Genomic DNA, 21,075 nt, shown 5'->3' with positions numbered 1-21,075 from the left:
TGGTGGTTTCCTTTGAGTGTAATTGTAGCTCATAGGTTAAACCCTTAGACTCAGGGGAAGGGTGCCACAGACGGTGCTTGTTGCTCTCCTCTCCAGCCTTTCTTTCTTGGCTAGGTTCAGGCTTCCCCATCTCACTGGGCCACCTGTCGTGCTTGAGTGATCATCCTGTCTTCAGCCTCACCCTACCTGCAGGGTCAAAGCGATTTTCCTAAAACTCGAATTCAATTGGAATTTTCCTTGTAGAAAGTCCTTACTGGATCCTGATCATCCTCAGGATACAAAGGTCTTTACTGTTCCCTACTCAATATCCTCCATAATCCTGACCTTCCTACTTATCTTGCCTCACTCCTCACTCTTCTCCCCCTTGCATAATCATCTCTAGTAGTGCTGAACTTTTCACATCTCCGAACACAAGAATACAACTTCAAACCTCTAGAGTGCCCGTCTCTCAGACTCTTACCCTCTTGTCCACTTGATTAATTTACATTCAACCCATCTGATAGATGGATGGATAGAACTCTTAACGCAGTCTTCAAAACCCAATTCATAAAAAGTTAACAGGAAAAATTGTATTTTGACATCGTTTGTAGTTGCAAGCATTTTTATTACTAATAACATTCAAGTTTTTCTTTTTTATCAGCCACTTATATTTCTTATTTGAATAAGTTAATTTCTTTTATCTTTTTCTATTTTTATAGTGTTTTTTAGAAGCAGTGTATAAGATATTTTGCTATAAGGAAGACCCATTTGCTTGTCATATTTAGGGGCAAAACTTTTCTTCCAGTATATTGATTATCTTTTAGTATCCTACTTCAGTATACAGTTTTACATCATTGTGAAAATTTTATCTGAAGTTAAATTCTACTGAACTTCTATTGTTGATGTTGGCTGCTTTGAAGTCTTGATAGTAGCCATAATTAAGAATTATTTTCTAATTTTAAATTTCTAAATGTAAAAATACATTAAATTTTAAAAATACACTGCACTTAACAAAACAATAACAAACTTGTTAGTCACAGCCCCCAACATAGAGCAGGTGTCCAGTAAACCATTTTTGAGTGGAATGGTACACAGAAAGCTAGAATCTAAGTGGTAAAGTTAGAACCTTTCTGTTTTCCTTTAAATTCCATATTCCTTCTGACTTCCATGGTTTCAGAGGTGTCAGATACGAGATGCTAAAAGAACATCTAAGAAAGTACCATTTCCCCTCCAGTACTCAGTCTCTCTCAGAAGATACCAGTTCCACAGACGTAAGAAAACCAACCAAACCTTAAATCTCCTTCGTTCCAGAAGAAAAGGGAACAACTATTGCAAACCTTACCTGGGATGGTCAGTCAAATGATGTAGTGACTTCACTTGTTCTTTTGATTGGCCCTGGGTCCAGAAGTTGTATAGCCATTACTTGCTAGCATCTGTCCCCAGACCTAATGTGATAGTTTCAGCCCTTGGAACATTCATGTGGTTAGTCTTGGGCTAACTTGGCCAGAATTTTTAGGGCCATTTCCGTCTGAAACATTATCAGGACCCTTGGCCCTGCTTAAGTCATGACTGGTGTCCAGACCAGGGTAGAAGGAAGATTCAGTACTGGCCTCTGGCATAAGTTTTCTTCACATAATAGAATCCTTGAGTTCCTGAATTGTATTCTCCCAATACCTTTCATATAATGTGAGAAATTATATAACTTTAAGATTTAAAGTATTCACAAATCATTCTTAACAATATAGAGAAACTTTTAGATTCCATTATAAAGATAACATAAAGTCATACTACTTATGCAGTGGCCAGATATGTATTAAGTGCTTCTCTGAGCTAGACACTGAGAATAGAGTCAATATGGAAATACTTAGAGCATAGATACTTGTAACAAGTAATACTAATTATTAAAGATTAAATTAAAACAGCGATTGAGAGAGTTGCATTGAAATATATAGACTGCTGCTGCTGCTGCTTCTGCTGCTACGTCACTTCAGTTGTGTCCGACTCTGTGCAACCCCATAGACAGCAGCCCCCCAGGCTCCCCCATCTCTGGGATTCTCCAGGCAAGAACACTGGAGTGGGTTGCCGTTTCCTTCTCCAATGCATGAAAGTGAAAAGTGAAAGTGAAGTCGCTCAGTCATGTCTGACTCTCAGTGACCCCATGGGCTACCCTGTGTAAAATAGATAGCTAATGGGAAGTTGTTGTATAGCACAGGGAGCTCAGTTTGGTGCTCTGTGATGACCTAGAAGGTAGGATGGGGGTGGGGCAGGAGGGAAGTTCAAGAGGGATGGGATATATGTATACTTATGGTTGATTCATGTTGCTGTATGGCAGAAACGAACACAACAAAGCAATTATCCTCCAATTTAACTTTTCAAAAAAGAATCAAAACACTGAAAACTTTTAAAGGAGAATACGCCACAACCTTTGACTGTGTGGATCTACAGCAAAGCCTTGATTGTATGGATCACAACGAACTGTGGAAAATTCTTAAAGAATTTTAAGAATTCCAGACCACCTGACCTGCCTCCTGAGAAATCTGTATGCAGGTCAAAAAGCAACAGTTACAACTGGACTGGTTCCAAATCGGGAAAGGAATACATCAAGGCTGTATATTGTCACCCTGCTTATTTAACTTATATGCAGAGTACATCATGAGAAACGCTGGGCTGGAGGAAGCACAAGCTGGAATCAAGATTACCAGGAGAAATATCAATAACCTCAGATATGCAGATGACACCACCCTTATGGCAGAAAGTGAAGAACTAAAGAGCCTCTTGATGAAAGTGAAAGAGGAGAGTTGGCTTAAAGCTCAACGTTCAGAAAACTAAGATAATGGCATCTGGTCCCATCACTTCATGGCAAATAGACGGAGAAAGAATGGAAACAGTGACAGACTTTATTTTGGGGGGCTCCAAGATCACTGCAGATGGTGACTGCAGCCATGAAATTTAAAGACGGTTACTCCTTGGAATAAAAGCTATGACCAACCTAGACAGCATTTTGAAAAGCAGAGACATTACTTTGCCAACAAAGGTCCATCTAGTCAAAGCTATGGTTTTTTCAGTAGTCATGTATGGATGTGAGAGTTGGACTATAAAGAAAGCTGAGCACCGAAGAATTGATGCTTTTGAACTGTGGTGTTGGAGAAGACTCTTAGAGAGTCCCTTGGACGGCAAAGAGATCAAACCAGATCCTAAAGGAAATCAGCCCTAAATATTCATTGGAAGGACTGATGCTGAAGCTGAAGCTCCAATACTTGGGTCACCTGATGTGAAGAACTGACTCATTGGAAAAGACCCTGATGCTGGGAAAGATTGAAAGCAGGAGGAGAAGGGGACGACAGAGGATGAGATGGTTGGATGGCCTCACTGACTCAGTGGACATGAGTTTGAGTAAGCCCTGGGAGTTGGTGATGGACAGGGTAGCCTGGCATGCTGAAGTCCATGGGGGTCGCAAAGAGTCGGACATAACTGAGCAACTAAAATGGACAAATGAATGAAACTTTTAAAGTGTGATCACTCACTTCAGTTAACGGCTGCTGTTATTTTGGTTGTTCCAAATCTAAAACCTTATACTCTTGACTCCTTCCTCTCTTTCTTTCAGATGTCCAATTCATTACCAAATCCTGTCACATCTAAATTTCAAAGATATCCATGATTCTGTGACCTCTCTCCAGCTCCACTGTTATCAGCCTGGTCCAAGGTACATAATCCCTTTTGTCTATCGAATACTCAACTTGATCTTCCTGCTCTGTGCTTGTCTCCTACAAACTATTCTTAACCCAATAAACTACAAACTGTTCTTAACCCAATAATCAAGGTGATGTCACTTCTCTACCCCAACACTTCCAGTGGCTTTCCATGTTACTCAAGGTAATAGTCAGTCTTTGCCACAGCCTGCTGTGACCTCCCCTCAACTGTCTCTCTAGCCTTTTTCACTCCCATTCTCTGCTTTTTGAAGAACCAGTAAGACCTCGGTTATTCACTATACTACTGTACACTACTTCAGTTGCGTTCAGTTCAGTCGCTCAGTCATTTCGACTCTTTGCGATCCCATGAACCGCAGCACGCCAGGCCTCCCTGTCCGTCACCAACTCCCAGAGTCTGCCCAAACCCATGTCCATTGAGTTGGTGATGCCACCCAACTATCTCATCCTCTGTCGTCCCCTTCTCCCCCTGCCCTCAATCTTTCCCAGCATCAGGGTCTTTTCCAATGAGTCAGCTCTTCGCATCAGGTGGCCAAAGTGTTGGAGTTTCAGCTTCAGTATCAGTCCTTCCAATGAACACCCAGGACTGATCTCCTTTAGGATGGACTGGTTGGATCTTTTTGCAGTCCAAGGGACTCTCAAGAGTCTTCTCTAACACCACAGTTCAAAAGCATCAGTACTTCAGCGCTCAGTTTTCTTTATAGTCCAACTCTCACATCCATACATGACCACTGGAAAAACCATAGCCTTGACTAGATGGACCTTTGTTGACAAAGTAGTCTCTGCTTTTTAATATGCTATCTAGGTTGGTCATAACTTTCCTTTCAAGGAGTAAGCGTCTTTTAATTTCATGGCTACAGTCACCATCTGCAGTGATTTTGGAGCCCAAAAAAATAAAGTCAGCCACAGTTGCCACTGTTTCCCCATCTATTTCCCATGAAGTGATGGAACCAGATGCCATGATCTTAGTTTTCTGAATGTTGAGCTTTAAGCCACCTTTTTCACTCTCCTCTTTCACTTTCATCAAGAGGCTTTTTAGTTCTTCTTCACTTTCTGCCATAAGGGTGATGTCATCTGCATATGTGAGGTTATTGATATTTCTCCTGGCAATCTTGATTCCAGCTTGTGCTTACTCCAGCCCAGCATTTCTTATGATGTACTCTGCATGTAAGTTAAATAAGCAGGGTGACAATATACAACCTTGACATACTCCTTTTCCTCTTTGGAACCAGTCTGTTGTTCCATGTCCAGTTCTAACTGTTGCTTCTTGACCTGCATACAGGTTTTCTCAGGAGGCTGTCAGGTGGTCTGGTATGCCCATCTCTTTCAGAATTTTCCACAGTTTATTGTGATCCACACAGTCAAAGGCTTTGGCATAGTCAATAAAGCAGAAATAGATGTTTTTCTGGAACTCTCTTGCTTTTTCGATGATCCATTGGATGTTGGCAATTTGATCTCTGGTTCCTGTGCCTTTTCTGAAACCAGCTTGAATATCTACACTACTTACTAGAGTATAAAGTTAGTCTTTCAACTAAGACTAGCCATGTAACATAGAATTGCATATCACAAAAGGGAGCACATATCAACTGAAACTAACACTCCTGGTATAGGTGGATAAATGAAATTGTAGCTTGTGTTGTCCAGTAGTGTTGAGGAGTACTTTCATGTACATCCTGCCCAGTCAAACCTTATGGTGACCTTTGGAGCTTGATAGGAAGAACTCATCAAAATATATGACAGATTTTAGTTTTATTTTTTTGACAATATCATCTCCTTAAATATATATATATTTTTTTTTTCAAAACCAAAAACAAAAATGATGATTGTTGTGATGATATGACCTTAAAAAATTAATTAAAAAGAAGCTCACCATTGAAAACATTTACATTAGCAATTAATTGTGTAGTCTATAATAATTTGATTTATAAGACAGCTTTATATGTTCTTTTTCGGCAAGAGAAGGGAAGGAATGGAACTACTAAAAAAAAAAAAAGACATGTTTCTTTTATCTCTTTATTTCCAAGAAAATTAAATGCAAACCCATTTCCCAGATGACATAAGCGACTCATCCCAAATTCCTGGTAATGTCCTTTCCTCAATTTCCATTGGGTAGCCCAGGTTCTATTTTAATGTTAACTGTACTGTTTTATACCATAGTACACCTTGTAAACTACCATAGATCTTTTTGAGGTTTTTTGTTTGTTTGTTTACTTGTTTTTTAAAGTCTTCATTGAATTTGTTATAATATTGCTTCTGTTGTTTATATTCTAGTTTTTGGCTGCTAGGCCTACCATCTTAGCTCCCCCAGCAGGAATGGAACCCATACCCTTTGCATTGGAAGGTGAAGTCTTAACTGCTGGAGTGCCAGGGAAGTTCCTACCATTGATTTTTTTTTTTAATGGGCAGGAAAATGCACCTCCCTGGTATTTTAAAACTTCACTGTGCATCATATTTTTAAAAGTCCTTTAACAAAAATATATTTCTGAATTTCAGAATCAGTCCAAGATTTCCTCTTTTCTATTTATGTCCTTGGAATCTAAATTTTGCCTTCAGGTTTGAGACTTCCCTAGTGGCTGAGATAGTAAAGAATATGCCCTTGGAGAAGGGCATGGCAACTCTCTCCAGTATTCTTGCCCAGAGAATTCCGCAGACAGAGAAGCCTGGCAAGCTATAGTCCTGTGTGCTGTATGTGCTTAGTTGCTCAGTTGTGTCTGACTCTTTGAGACCCCATGGACTGTAGACTGCCAGGCTCCTCTGTCCATGGGGATTCTCCAAGCAAGAATACTGGAGTGCATTGCCATGTACTCCTCCAAAGGATCTTCCCAACCCAGAGATTGAACCCGAGTCTCTCACATGGTAGGCATATTCTTTACCATCTGAGCCACCAGGGAAGTTCAAGAATATCAGAGTGGGTATCCTTTCCCTTCTCCAGGGGATCTTCCCAACCCAGGAATCAAACCAGGGTCTCCTGCATTGCAGGCTTATCCTTTCCCAGATGAGCTACCATGGAAGCCCAGCTCTAGTCCATGGGGTGGCAAGAAGTCGAAGATGACTGAGCAGGTAACACTTTGGGTTATCAGGTTGCTGGAGTCTTTTTCTAGTAATACTTACTTTACTTTTCATTTATTTTTTGAGATATAGTTTACATATAACTTTGGGCAAGTTAATGTGTACATGCTGCTAAATCACTTCAGTCGTGTCCGACTCTGTGCGACCCCATAGACGGCAGCCCGCCAGGCTCCCCCGTCCCTGGGATTCTCCAGGCAAGAACACTGGAGTGGTTGCCATTTCCTTCTCCAGTGTATGAAAGTGAAAAGGGAAAGTGAAGTCGCTCAGTCGTTTCCGACTCTTAGCGACCCCATGGTCTGCAGCCTACCAGGTTCCTCCATCCATGGGATTTTCCAGGCAAGAGTACTGGAGTGGGGTGCCATTGCCTTCTCCTACATACAACCTGTTGATTTCATACATCTGTGTCTCTTTTGCTGTCTCGCATGTAGGGTCATCATTACCATCTTTCTAAATTCCATATATATGCATTAGTATACTGTATTGTTTTTCTTTCTGGCTTACTTCACTCTGTATAATAGGCTCCAGTTTCATCCACCTCATTAGAACTGATTCAAATGTATTCTTTTTAATGGCTGAGTAATATTCCATTGTGTATATGTACCACAGCTTTCTTATCCATTCATCTGCTGATGGACATCTAGATTGCTTCCATGTCCTAGCTATTGTAAACAGTGCTGCGATGAACATTGGGGTACACGTGTCTCTTTCAATTCTGGTTTCCTCGGTGTGTACACCCCGCAGTGGGATTGCTGGGTCATATGGCAGTTCTATTTCCAGTTTTTGAGGAATCTCCCCATTATTCTCCATAGTGGCTGTACTAGTTTGCATTCCCACCAACAGTGTAAGAGGGTTCCCTTTTCTCCACACCCTCTCCAGCATTTATTGCTTGTAGACTTTTGGATAGCAGCCATTCTGACTGGTGTGAAATGGTAACTCATTGTGGTCTTGATTTTCATTTCTCTAATAATGAGTGATGTTGAGCATGTGTATGTCTTCTTTGGAGAAATGTCTGTTTAGTTCTTTGGCCCATTTTTTGATTGGGTCGCTTATTTTCCTGGAATTTAGCTACAGGAATTGCTTGTATGTTTTTGAGATTAATTCTTTGTCAGTTGCTTTGTTTGCTATTATTTTTTCCTATTCTGAAGGCTATCTTTTCACCTTGCTTATAGTTTCCTTCCTTGTGCAAAAGCTTTTAAGTTTAATTAGGTCCCATTTGTTTATTTTTGCTTCTATTTCCATTACTCTGGGAGATGGATCGTAGAGGGTCCTGCTATGATTTACATCGGAGAGTGTTTTGCCTATGTTTTCCTGTAGGAGTTTTATAGTTTCTGGTCTTACATTTAGATCTTTAATCCATTTTGAGTTTATTTTTGTGTATGGTGTTAGAAAGTGTTCTATTTTCGTTCTTTTACAAATGGTTGACCAGTTTTCCCAGCACCACTTGTTAGAGATTGTCTTTTCTCCATTGTATATTCTTGCCTCCTTTCTCAAAGATAAGGTGTCCATAGGTGCATAGATTTATTTCTGGGCTTTCTATTTTGTTCCATTGATCTATGTTTGTGTCTGAGTGCCAGTACCATATTGTCTTGATGACTGTAGCTTTGTAGTATAGCCTGAAGTCAGGCAGGTTGATTCCTCCAGTTCCGTTCTTGTTTCTCAAGATTGCTTTGGCTATTCGAGGTTTTTTTGTACTTCCATACAAATTGTGAAATTATTTATTCTAGTTCTCTGAAAAATACCATTGGTAGCTTATAGGGATTGCATTGAGTCTACAGATTGCTTTGGGTAGCATGCTCATTTTCAGTATATTGATTCTTCTGATCCATGAACATGGTATATTTCTCCATCTATATGTGTCATCTTTGATTTGTTTCATCAATGTTTTATAGTTTTCTATATATAGGTCTTTTGTTTCTTTAGATAGATTTATTTCTAAGTATTTTATTCTTTTCATTGCAATGGTGAATGGAATTGTTTCCTTAATTTCTCTTTCTGTTTTCTCATTGTTAGTGTATAGGAATGCAAGGGATTTCTGTGTATTAATTTTATATCCTGCAACTTTACTATATTCATTGATTAGCTCTAATAATTTCCTGGTTGAGTCTTTAGGGTTTTCTATGTAGAGGATCATGTCATCTGCAAACAGTAAGAGTTTTGCTTCTTCTTTTCCAATCTGGTTTCCTTTTATTTCTTTTTCAGCTCTGATTGCTGTGGCTAAAACTTCCAAAACTATGTTGAATAGTAGTGGTGAGAGTGGGCACCCTTGTCTTGTTCCTGACTTTAGGGGAAATGCCTTCAATTTTTCACCATATATGGCTTTTATTATGTTGAGGTATGTTCCTTCTATTCCTGCTTTCTGGAGGATTTTTATCATAAATCGATGTTGAATTTTGTCAAAGGCTTTCTCTGCATCTATTGAGATAATCATATGGTTTTTATCTTTCAGTATGTTAATGTGGTGTATCACATTGATTGATTTGCGAATACTGAAGAATCCTTGCATCCCTGGGATAAAGCCCACTTGGTCATGATGTATGATCTTTTTAATATGTTGTTGGATTCTGTTTGCTAGAATTTTGTCAAGGATTTTTGCTTCTAGGTTCATCAGTGATATGGCCTGTAGTTTTCTTTTTTGTGGTATCTTTGTCTGGTTTTGGAATTAGGGTGATGGTGGCCTCATAGAATGAGTTTGGAAACTACATTTCCTGTAGTTGACATTTACCTTCCTCTGCAGTTTTCTGGAAGAGTTTGAGTAGGGTAGGTGTTAGCTCTTCTTTAAATTTTTGGTAGAATTCAGCTGTGAAGCCGTCGGTCCTGGGCTTTTGTTTGCTGAAAGATTTCTGGTTACATTTTCAATTTCCGTGCTTGTGATGGGTCTGTTAAGATATTCTATTTCTTCCTGGTTCAGTTTGGGAAAGTTATACTTTTCTAAGAATTTGTCCATTTCTTCCAAGTTGTCCATTTAATTGGCATATAGTTGCTGATAGTAGTCTCTTATGATCCTGTTGTGATTTCTCCAGTTTCATTTCTAATTTTGTTGATTTGATTCTTCTCCCTTTTTTTCTTGATGAGTCTGGCTAACAGTTTGTCTATCTTATTTATCTTCTCAAAGAACCAGCTTTTAGATTTGTTGATTTTGCCTATGGTCTGCTTTGTTTCTTTTGCATTTATTTCTGCTCTAATTTTTGTGGTTTCTTTCCTTCTACCAACCCTGGGGTGCTTCATTTATTATTTTTCTAGTTGCTTTAGGTGTAGAGTTAGGTTATTTATTTGATTTTTCTCCTGTTTCTTGAGGTAGGCTTGTTTTGCTATGAACCTTCCCCTTAGCACTGCCTTTACTGAATCCCATAGGTTTTGGGTTGTTGTGTTTTCATTTTCATTCATTTCTAAGCATATTTTTATTTCTTTTTTGATTTCTTCTGTGATTTGTTGGTTATTCAGAAGTGTGTTGTTTAGCTTCCATATGTTTGTATTTTTAATAGTTTTTTTCCTGTAGTTGACATCTAATCTTACCCCATTGTGATCAGAAAAGATGCTTGAGATGATTTCAATTTTTTTGAATTTACCAAAGCTAGATTTATGGCATAGGATGTGATCTATCCTGAGAAGGTTCTGTGTGCACTTGAGAAAAAGGTGAAATTCACTGTTTTAGGGTGAAATGTCCTTTAGATATCAATTAGGTCTAACTGGTCCATTGTATCATTTAAAGTTTGTTTTTCCTTACTAATTTTCTGTTTAGTTGATCTATCCATAGGTGTGAGTGGGATATTAAAGTCTCCCACTATTATTGTGTTACTGTTAATTTCACCTTTTATACTTGTTAGTATTTGCCTTACATATTTCAGTGCTCCTATGTTGGGTGCATATATACTTATAATTGTTATATCTTCTTCTTGGATTGATCTTTTGATCATTACGTAGTGTCCTTCTTTTTCTCTTTTCACGGCCTTTATTTCAAAGCTTATATTATCTGATATGAGTATTGGTACTCCTGCTTTCTTTTGGTCTCCATTTGCGTGAAATATCTTTTTCCAGCCCTGCACTTTCAGTCTGTATGTGTCCCTAGGTTTGAGGTGGGTCTCTTGTGGACAGCATATATAGGGGTCTTGTTTTTGTACCCATTCAGCCAGTCTTTGTCTTTTGGTTGGGGCATTCAACCCATTTATATTTAAGGTAATTATTGATAAGTATGATCCCGTTGCCATTTACTTTGTTGTTTTGGGTTTGAGTTTATACACCTTTTCTGTGTTTCCTGTCTAGAGAGGACCCTTTAGCCTTTGTTGAAGAGCTAGTTTGGTGGTGATGAATTCTCTGCACTTTTGCTTGTCTGTAAAGCTTGTGATTTCTCCTTCATATTTGAATGAGATCCTTGCTGGGTACAGTAATCTGGGTTGTAGGTTTTTCTCTTTCATCACTTTAAGTATGCCCCGCCATTCCCTTCTGGCTTGAAGAGTTTCTATTGAAAGATCAGCTTTTATCCTTATGGGAATCCCCTTGTGAGTTATTTGGTTTTTTTCCCTTGCTGTTTTTAATATTGGTTCTTTGTTTTTGATCTTCGTTAATTTGATTAATATGTATCTTGGGGTGTTTCACCTTGGGTTTATCCTTGGACTCGGGTGGCTATTTCCTTCCCCATTTTAGGGAAGTTTTCAACTATTATGTCCTCAAGTATTTCCTCATGGCTTTGCTTTTTGTCTTCTTCTTCTGGGACTCCTATGATTTGAATGTTGGGCCTTTAACATTGTCCCAGAGGTCTCTGAGGTTGTCCTCATTTCTTTTAATTCTTTTTTCTTTTTTCCTCTCTGCTACATTTATTTCCACCATTCTATTTTCCACCTCACTTATCCTGTCTTCTGTCTCAGTTATTCTACTGTTGGTTCACTCCAGAGTGCTTTTAATCTCAGTTACTGCATTATTCATTATTGATTGACTCTTTTTTATTTCTTCTAGGTCCTAGTTAAACTTTTCTTGCATCTTCTCAATACTTGTCTCCAGATTATTTATCTGTAACTCCATTTTGTTTTCAAGATTTTGGATGATTTTTACTGTCATTATTCTGAATTCTTTTTCAGGTAGACTCCCTATCTCCTCTTTTGTTTGGTTTGGTGGGCTTTTAGTATGTTCCTTTACCTGCTGAATATTTCTCTGCCTTTTCATCTTGGGTTGCTGTGTTTGAGGTGGCCTTTCTGTATGCTGGAAGTTTGTGGTTCCTCTTTATTGTGGAGGTTCCTCCCTTTGGGTGGGGTTGGATGAGTGGCTTGTCAAGGTTTCCTGGTTAGGGAAGCTTGTGTCGGTGTTCTGGTGGGTGGAGCTGGATCTCTTCCCTCTGGAGGGCAATGAAGTGTCCAGTAGTGAGTTTTGAGGTGTCTATGGGTTTGGTGTGACTTTTGTGCTTAGGGTTGTATTCCTACATTGTTGGAGAATTAGCTTGGTATGTCTTGCTCTGAAACTTGTTGGCTCTTGGGTGGAGCTTGGTTTCAGTATAGGTATGGAGGCTTTTGGATGAGCTCTTATTCATTAATGTTCCCTGGAATCAGGAGTTTTCTGGTGTTCTCAAGTTTTGGATTTAAGCCTCCTGCCTCTGGCTTTCAGTCTTATTCTTACAGTAGCTTCAAGACTTCTCCATCCATACAGCACCGATGATAAAACATCTAGGTTAATGGTGAAAATATTCTCCATAGTGAGGGACACCCAGAGAGGTTCACAGAGTTACATGGAGAAGAGAAGAGGGAGGAGGGAGATAGAGGTGACCAGGAGGAGAAGAGGGGGAAGTCAAAAGGGGAGAGCGCAATCTAGCCAGTAATCAATTCCCTATTTGCTCTCCACAGTCTGGAACACTCAGAGAGGTTCACGGAGTTACATAGAGAAGAGAAGAGGGAGGAAGAAGATAGAGATGACCAGGAGGAGAGGAGAGGAAGTCAAAAGGAGAGAGACCAATCTAGCCAGTGATCAGTGCCCTAAGTATTCTCCACAGTTTGGAACACCCAGAGAGATTCACAGGGTTAAGTAGAGAAGAGAAGGGGGAGGGAGGAAATAGAGGTGACCTGGGGGAGAAAAAGGAGAGTCAGAAGGGAGAGAGGGCAATCAAGCCAGTAATCACACTCCTAAGTAAAATTGTGTACTGAAGATTGGATTCTTAAAGGTACAAAATTGATAACAAATACCAAAAAGCAAAGGTTAAAAATCTAGAATAGAGGTTACACTCTCAAAAATACAATATTAAAAAAAAAAATTGCAAAAGTTATAAAAAATATATATATGAAATTTGCTTTAAAAATAGGGTTTTTTTTTTGCAAGGTTAGAGTAGGTTTTAAAGATGAAAATTAAAGGAGTAATAAACTTAAAAATAATTTTTTTTAATTTAAAAATGATAATAGTAAAATATATCTTGGAATTTTCTCTGGAGCTGTTGAGGGCAGAGTGGGGTCAGTTCAGTTTCAGATAGTTCCTTGTTCCAGCTTATACTTCTTCTCAAGGTCTGTAGGTCCGTTCCAATGTAGTCAGTGCTAACTACGGGGTTTTAATCTGTTGCACCTGTCATTTCCAAAGTATTTCCCTCTTCTTTGTGTATTTTGGCTTCCTCTGTTTGCACGTTTCTTCAGTATCTAACTTCCGCCTGACACAAGGGGGTGAAGGTGGTCATTTATTTAGGCTCACTTGTTCAGTTGTGTTACAGGGAGGGAGGAACACTGCAAACATATCACTGGCATGCGTGGGGAGTGCTCGCAGTGTCTGGGCCACACTGGGTTTGCCCCTGCTCGTGGCATGTGTGCTTTCCCTGTCTGCACTCCTCAGGCTCCAGGTTGTTCTGCAGGGGAACTGTCTAAAGTGGGCCCTGGGTTGCATGCACTTCCCAGGTCTAAGCCACTTAGGTTCGGTTTCTCATGTACTCCACAAAGGCACAGACTTGGGGCCTGTGTTTTGTGCCCTTCCCAGGTCCAAGCAGCTCAGGCGACCAGGTGCTTGGCGAGCACACTCTCCCCAGGTGGGCAGTGCATCTTATCACCTCCCCGGTCCTGGCCGCAGCAGGAGTGCTGTCTCTCGTGTGCCGAGTGTCTCCTCTGGGGAGCTGATCTCTGGCTGTGACCCTCCTGGCAGATGTCAACCATCCAGGATCCCAGGAAGACTTGGTTAGCAACTGGGAGCCTGCTTGCAGTTTGGTAGAGGATGCCGTCTCTGGGGCTGAGTTTGCCCCTTGCCTTCTGGCTCTGGCTGTTGCCCGCCTGTAATGGCAGGACTTCTTTCAGCCTTTATTCTCATGGCCAAATAATATTTCATTGTATACATACCACATCTTCTTTATCCGTTCGTCCCTTGGCAGAAAGTTAGATTGTTTCCATATCTTGGCTATTGTGAATAATGCTGCAGTATACATGGGAGTGTAGATATCTATTCAGTGTCTTGTTCTCATTTCCTTTGGTTGTATACCCAGAAGAGGGTCAGTTGTATCATATGTCAGTTGTATTTTAGTATTTTTGTGAAACCTCCACATTAGTTTTCCAAAGGGGTTAAACCAATTTTCACTCCCACCAACAGCAGACGGGTTCAATTTTCTCCACACCCTTGGTATCACTAGCTATCTCTTGTCTTTTGATGGTAGCCATTCTAACAGGTGTGAGTTGATAGTTCATTGTAGTTTTGATTTGCATTTTCTTGAAGATTAGTGATGTTGATCATCTTTTCATATACCTGTTGGCTATTTGGATGTCTTCTTTTAAAAAATGTCTATTCAAGTCCTCTGCCCATTTTTAATTGGATTATTTGTTTTTTCCTGTAACTGAGTTGTATGATTTCTTTCTATATTTTGGATATTCACCTCTTATCAGATATACGGGTTGCAAATATTTTCTCTCATTCATAGTTTATTCATTTTGATTGCTTCTTTTGCCGTGCAGAAGCTTTTTAGTTTGAGCTGATGGCACATATTGATTTTTGCTTTTGTTGTTTGTGCTTTTGATGTCATATGCAAAAAATTATTGCCAAAATGAATATCAGGGAGCTTCTTCCCTATGTTTTCTTCTAGGAGTTTTATGGTGTCAGGTGTTCTGTTTAAGTTTTAATTCATCTTGAGTTAATTTTTGTGAGTGGTATTAAGATAGGAGTTCATTCTTCTTTTTTCTATTATCAATCCTTCCTTCTTTTCTTCCTTCTTTCTTCTGTCTCTCTCATTCTTCTTCATCTTCTTGGTTTTCCTCTTTTATTTATGTGTGTGCCAAGTCACTTCAGTCATGTCTGACTCTTTGTGACCCCATGGACTATAGCCTGCCAGGCTCCTCTGTCCATGAGATTCTCCAGGCAAGAATACTTGAAGTGGGTAGCCTTTCCCTTCTCTAGGGGATCTTCCCAACCCAGGGATCAAACTCCCATCTTTTGTGTCTCCTGCATTGGCAGGCGGTTTCTTAACCACTGGCACCCTGGAAAGCTCCTTTTGTTTATAGATTTTTCTTTTTAAATCAAAACTATGTGTGTGTATGTCTGTCTGATGGGGGAAGGGAAAAAGAACGAATGAGAGGAAGAGAGGGACTGGTGGAATAGCTGTTTAAAGGGGTTTTCCAGTATTTACTTTATGAAAAAAAATTTGAAGTTTTTCTTTAACTTTTAATGAAAGCCAAATGTTAGAAATAGTAATTAAAATGTTTACATTGAAGTAGATTGCTAGATCTGCAATGTAGCCAAGCCTGGCAGCTTTTGATAAATTTGAATGAGCCACACAGGCTGGCCTTTTTTCACTAAAATGCCACAGTGTCTGGAAAGCAAATCCTCTTCACACACTACCCTTGTTTCAGATAAACTGAGCAAACATAGCAAAATGCCCACTGTACAAGAGAAACTGGAAGTTGCTGTCAGTGGGTGAGAGTGGCTTTGCAAAACAAGAAGATAAGGGTTTTGATGTAAGGTTTGATCTTTGGGCTTCTACCAAACTGCCTTTTATTCAAAGAAGCATCACTCTGGGTCCTTAAGGTGACCATCATTATAGCTTTATCAGCCCAGATATCACTGACACATTTGAGAAAATAGAAATGAAGAGAAGGGAGACAGCTCTTCTGGCTCACTTTCTCTAAACGCCTTTATTTAAAAGCCTCTCCCCAGACCCCAGAAAAACACTTGTTTCACTCTTCCCTGAGTGAATAAATCTGCGGCCTGCAAAGTTGCCACAGATATCTGGCAGAATAGTTTTGGAACTTTCACATGATTCCCCCACACAGCAGTGCCTTCTAAATGAAAGAAAGAAATTGCCAGTGAACACACTTTGATGACTGCCTCCCATATTTAAAGCAGGCCTTCTGATCAAGGAATAAATAATTCCACATGTCCCCAGAAATTGCAATGTATTTAGAAATTATCATGCAGAGTATGGTTCTCAACACTGGCTGCATGTAGAGATTGTATGGGGAGCTTTTAAAAACACTGATACCTGTGATCCACACCTAGAGACCTGGGAAAGGACTGGACATCAGTGTTTATCAAAAGCATTCATACACAGTCAAAGCATTCGTATACAGTTCCTCCTGGTAATTCTAATGGACAGCCAGGTCAAGAACCACTGGCTGTGGAAGAATGACTGATGTTTAGAAATTTGTGTTTTAATTGTTATGGAATTTTGTTTATTGTAGCCCACTAATGGAAGCATCTCACTTGGTCAAGTAACCTTCACTTTTGTGTGGTATATCAGAGACCTGGAGCTCTTGCTTTTTAAGTGATATTTGGATATACATACCATTACAATGTCTGTGGAGCTTCTCAGATGGTAGCCACCTTCTTTAAAACAAAAATATGTAATTTGATTGCTTTGAAAACAATTCAGTAAGTCCAAGTGTTAACATACAAATAGTTCTCGGGGCCATGTTTAACACTTTAAAAAATTTATCATTAGTTGCATGAAAAATAAAAGTAGCCAAGACTTGTTCCCATATGTTAGAGAGCTTTTTCTCTTGAAGAAACTCAAAAAGAAAAGCACAGATTTTAATTTGGTTTGGGGTGGGGTGGCAGAAGAGCGAGAGAGAGAGAAATTTGGATTCTTTAAAAAAAAAAAAAAGACAGTATCAGCAATAGTCATACTTTCATAAATATGGAAATAGTGCAGCCTTACCCTACTGACTCAGATGGTAAAGAATTCACTTGCAATGCATGAGATGTGAGTTTGATCCCTGGGTCTGGAAGATCCTCTGGAGGAGGAAATGACAACCCACTCCAGTATTCTTGCCTGGAGAATTCCATGGACAGAGGAGCCTAGTGGGCTACAGTCCATGGGGTTGCAAAGAGTCAGACATGATTGAGCAACTAACGCACACACACAAAATAAAGATAATGATACCTGCTTTGTAGAGATGATCTGTCCTTTGCAGGATTAGGGCTAAAATATGTAGCTACTTTTGTTTTTACAGCTCTTGTAAAGAAAAGTAACCTGGCCTATGGCCTTTAGAAAGGTACTCCACAAAAATAATTAGTTGTTTCTTAAACACATTTGTCTAAAATACTTACTCATCCTTTTTGAATCTGCCATGCAAGTCTGTTAAATTTGCAAATAACTGAAATTAAACCAGATGAAAAGAAACAGAAAATCATGTAAACTTATAAAAATATGTGGTGGGAAATCCTTAATAGGGCATGAGCTCTGATGAAATTCAGTTTAGCAGCAGAGCTTGAAAGCCAACAAAAAAGAAGTAGATTCTTAGACTCTCTTTTCTCTTCCCAGCTGTCCCACTTGGCTGTGACATGAGAGTAGGCACAGGCAGTTACCAAAACCAACAAGCAGACAAGAGTTTCACCTTGGATCTAGAAGAACCACATGAGGGAGGTACCAAAAGCTTCAGTCCAAGGAGTGGCTGAGGGCTGAGAGCTGAGGAGAGTGTCTATGCTGATGAGAGGCAGAGGCAAGTAGGGAACTCACAGAGACAGCCACAGGTACCTTGCTCATTCTGAATGCCTGTTTCACAGACTCGTTGTGGCAAAGTAAAACATAGAAACCCGAAGCCACAGAAAATCATAGCTTAACGAGTTATTATAAGGGGAGCACCCCGTAACCACCACCCAGGTCAAGAAAGAGAACTTTGGTAACATCTGCGAAGCACCTCTGTGTGTCCCATCCAAATTTAACACCTTTCCTCATCCCAGAAACACACACCAACCTGACAAGCATTGTAATCTTTCCTTCTGTTTCTTCATTGTTTTTACCACCCCCAGGAGGCACCTCAGGCACTCTGACGAAGACTTCCCTAATTTAAAAGCATTATTTTTTAAGTCATCTTTATTCTAGAGATTTCTTCTGTTTCTTTTCTTTGCAGTTGATCAGTTGAAGAACCCAGGGCATTTGACCTGGAGAGATTTCCATAGTCTGGATTGTGCAGGTTGCACGGAGTTTAATATTTCTCCTGTCCTCTCTGTTTCCGGCAAATTGGCAGCCAGAGCCAGAGGCTTGGTCAGACTTGGGTTTGTCAAGTTCATAGGTGGTGGCATGTTTTTTCATTAGGAGGCACAGGATGTAGCTCTTTAGGTGATGTTAATAACCTTTGATGCTTGATGCCTTAATAGGTTCATTGGTTAGGGACTGTAAAATGGTTAATACTCTGTCATTTGTTTTATATTCGTTAGCTGGAACACTTATATAAAGATATATTTCTTTCATCTACTTTAGATCATGCAGTAGCATAATGCAGCTGAAAAGACAGGATAATTGCTTGATTCTTTCCTTTTATTTAGCAATTTTCAAAATAATAATTTGATTCTTTATCATCATTTGAAGATGACTGGGGTTTTTTTTGTATTATTTTGAAACTGTGAATTTAAACATATTCAACAGTTTTGGTTGCTTTTATCAGTCATGTGCACTGTGTTTTAAAGACAGTAGTTCGTACGTGATGCCAGGTATTTATTTCTTGTGCCTTTTTTTGTATGTACCATCAGAAAATTGGAGTTGAATAGTTTTGCTAATCCTTGATAACACCACCTTGATAAAAACTAGTTTTATGAAACTTGCCTATCATAAATTCATCCTAAACTGTTTATTCTCCCCCCAAAATATATAATTTCCAACTTTACTGAAAATAAATAGCTAATTATTAATTAAATCTGAGATCCTGGGAGAAGTCACAGGAAGAGAAATACCAGTCATCCAACCAGCAGAGGGAGTGCAGGTTAACTGACAAATACAGTCTTCCATACTCTGCTTTCCTATCGGTGAAATCACTGACAATGTTTTGGAGAGAAGAAGACACCAGGAACAAGACTGGACTGTGTGACTCTATTGTCTGTTGGATGTAAAAGAACTACATTGAGTCTTAACAAAGAGGGAAAAAACACTACAGCAATAAGAGAAAAAAGGATTCTCCTGAATTTCATCAAAGCCACTTTTGCTCAGAATTAAACACATTGTCCACAGCTTGATCGATACCTATCTTGGAAGATTAAGAAGGAAGAAGATATGATTACCTCATTTTTGGGTAGATTTTCAAAATAGAAACATCCAGTGGTGGTATGAATTTCTTAAAGTAACATAAGTTCAGAGGTAGAGGCAAAATTTAATACAAACCATCCAAGCCCCATCTCAGCTTTTCACATGGAACCTTAGCCAATGACAACTTTTTTTTTTCTTTTAGGGGAAGGAGAGCTTACAGAAGTATCTTGCAGTTTTTCTACCAGTCTTTGCTAATAATGATCCAGTCAAGGCAAGAATAAGAGCTTGAGAATACGGAGCACCCAAGCATTCCCTGCTTTCTTTCCAAAATTTCCTCTGGGGTTGGTGCTTTAATTTCCAGTCACTCTGAGTCAATAACGTATGGTTTCAGTGCTATTATTGACTCTCACAATTTCTTGTCTCAATCCCATAGTTCGTAGAGCTTGGGGCTTGGGGTCACTGGCAGGGGTTTTGATTTGCAGCTTTCTGTGTTTACACAAAAGGGCAAGTCAATATCTCCCCTGTGTCAGTGAATTCTGGACTAAACTTATCAAGCGGTGTAAACAAATGAAGATCTTAAAGGACAGAAAGAAGCCTCTCTGGAAGTCTCCACTGCCTTTACATTTCATTGAATCCACAGACTTGCTTGCTCCCCACAGAGATCTGAGTACAGCTGAATAAGAAAGAAAGAAAAGTCACATGAGAAGAATGGAATGCTCTTACAATATTTTTAGGCTGCAATGTATACTGAATTCCATTCACGCAGTCCTGCAGGAGGTTTCCCCTGTCTTCACAGAACATGCCACAACTCCTGCTGATTGCAACAGGTAACTTCATTTCTCAGGAACTGATAATAATTAAAGAAAAGACAAACTGAGAGCCTCTTTGCATAGGATTGTTAAGGCAGACTTTTCCCTTTTCTTCTTTTGATACCTCTTTTATAAAAAAAAGATGGTTAAACTGATAAACAGGTGTTGAAAAGTTCAGATCTTTCTCCAACTTGATGGATTCATCAGTGTGCACCTAATTCAAACCAATTTTGAAGATCACAGAGCAACTTCTAACTTTCTGAGAGGCTAATGAAAAAAAAAGTTTTTGAATAGCCTACCTCATTTTTAAAGAGATAATACAGAGATGACTTTTTTTGAAAAGAAAAATTTTCCTTGGAGATGTGGGTTGAAAAAATGAAGACTTCTTAGTGATGACTGTAAATAAATGAGTGCAGTTCTTGCTTTCATTGAACTCAGGGTGTGAGTTCCTACTTGCATGTTCATTTGTCTTTATTCTGTGAATCTAATCTGTCTAGTCTACACCAACAGACAGCAAGGTCTCCTGAAGCCTGCTCTTTCTCTGTCTAGGAGCCCTCAACCCAGATGCAAGGCTTTAATTGCTGCTGAGTGTTCCGAAACACCCAAGTCTGCACTAAGCTCATTTAGCTGCATGCAATACCAACTTAATGAAGTCAGTGTCATTGATTCAGTTGCACATAAGAGGAACTTGCTGATCTTGTCCTCTCTGTCAGCTGAACACATGACTACTGCACATATCCCTACTGGCACTATATCCATTAGTCAAAAAGAGTAAATGATAGGTATGTATAGATGGAGACAGACTGTACTAAACTGTCTCAGCCATTTCATAGCTTTGTGAATTTAGGTAGTTTAGTTGGTGTTTCCATTCCCTTATCATAAAATGGGATAATAATAGAAACTATTTCACAGGATTGTTATAAATATTTAATGAGATCATCCATGTGATGTGCTTAACAAAAAAGTAGGTACATAGAGAATACTCAATAAATGATATTTTTAGTTCATTTTTTTGCTGAAAAGCTGGCTTAAAATCCAGCATTCAAAAACTAAGATCATGGCATCCAGTTCCATCACTGGATGGCAAATAGATGCGAAAAAATGTAAACAGAGACTT

The 21,075-nt window shown here is 39.3% G+C and overlaps 1 long non-coding RNA gene across 1 annotated transcript; it reads left to right on the top strand.

Moving 5' to 3' along the window:
• Positions 1 to 1,163: 1,163 nt before the first annotated feature.
• On the top strand, positions 1,164 to 20,386 carry LOC145522642 (uncharacterized). Its single transcript, XR_014066075.1, has 3 exons — positions 1,164 to 1,250; positions 3,584 to 3,682; positions 19,352 to 20,386. It is a non-coding gene; the product is annotated as an uncharacterized LOC145522642 (long non-coding RNA).
• Positions 20,387 to 21,075: the final 689 nt, after the last annotated feature.

The sequence above is a fragment of the Giraffa tippelskirchi genome, chromosome 10, assembly GCF_054371585.1.
Source record: "Giraffa tippelskirchi isolate mGirTip1 chromosome 10, T2T-mGirTip1v1.2.pri, whole genome shotgun sequence".
NCBI lineage: Eukaryota > Metazoa > Chordata > Mammalia > Artiodactyla > Giraffidae > Giraffa > Giraffa tippelskirchi.
The sequence above is the reverse complement of the archived record's forward strand: the minus strand, read 5'-3'. Positions and strand labels throughout refer to the sequence as shown.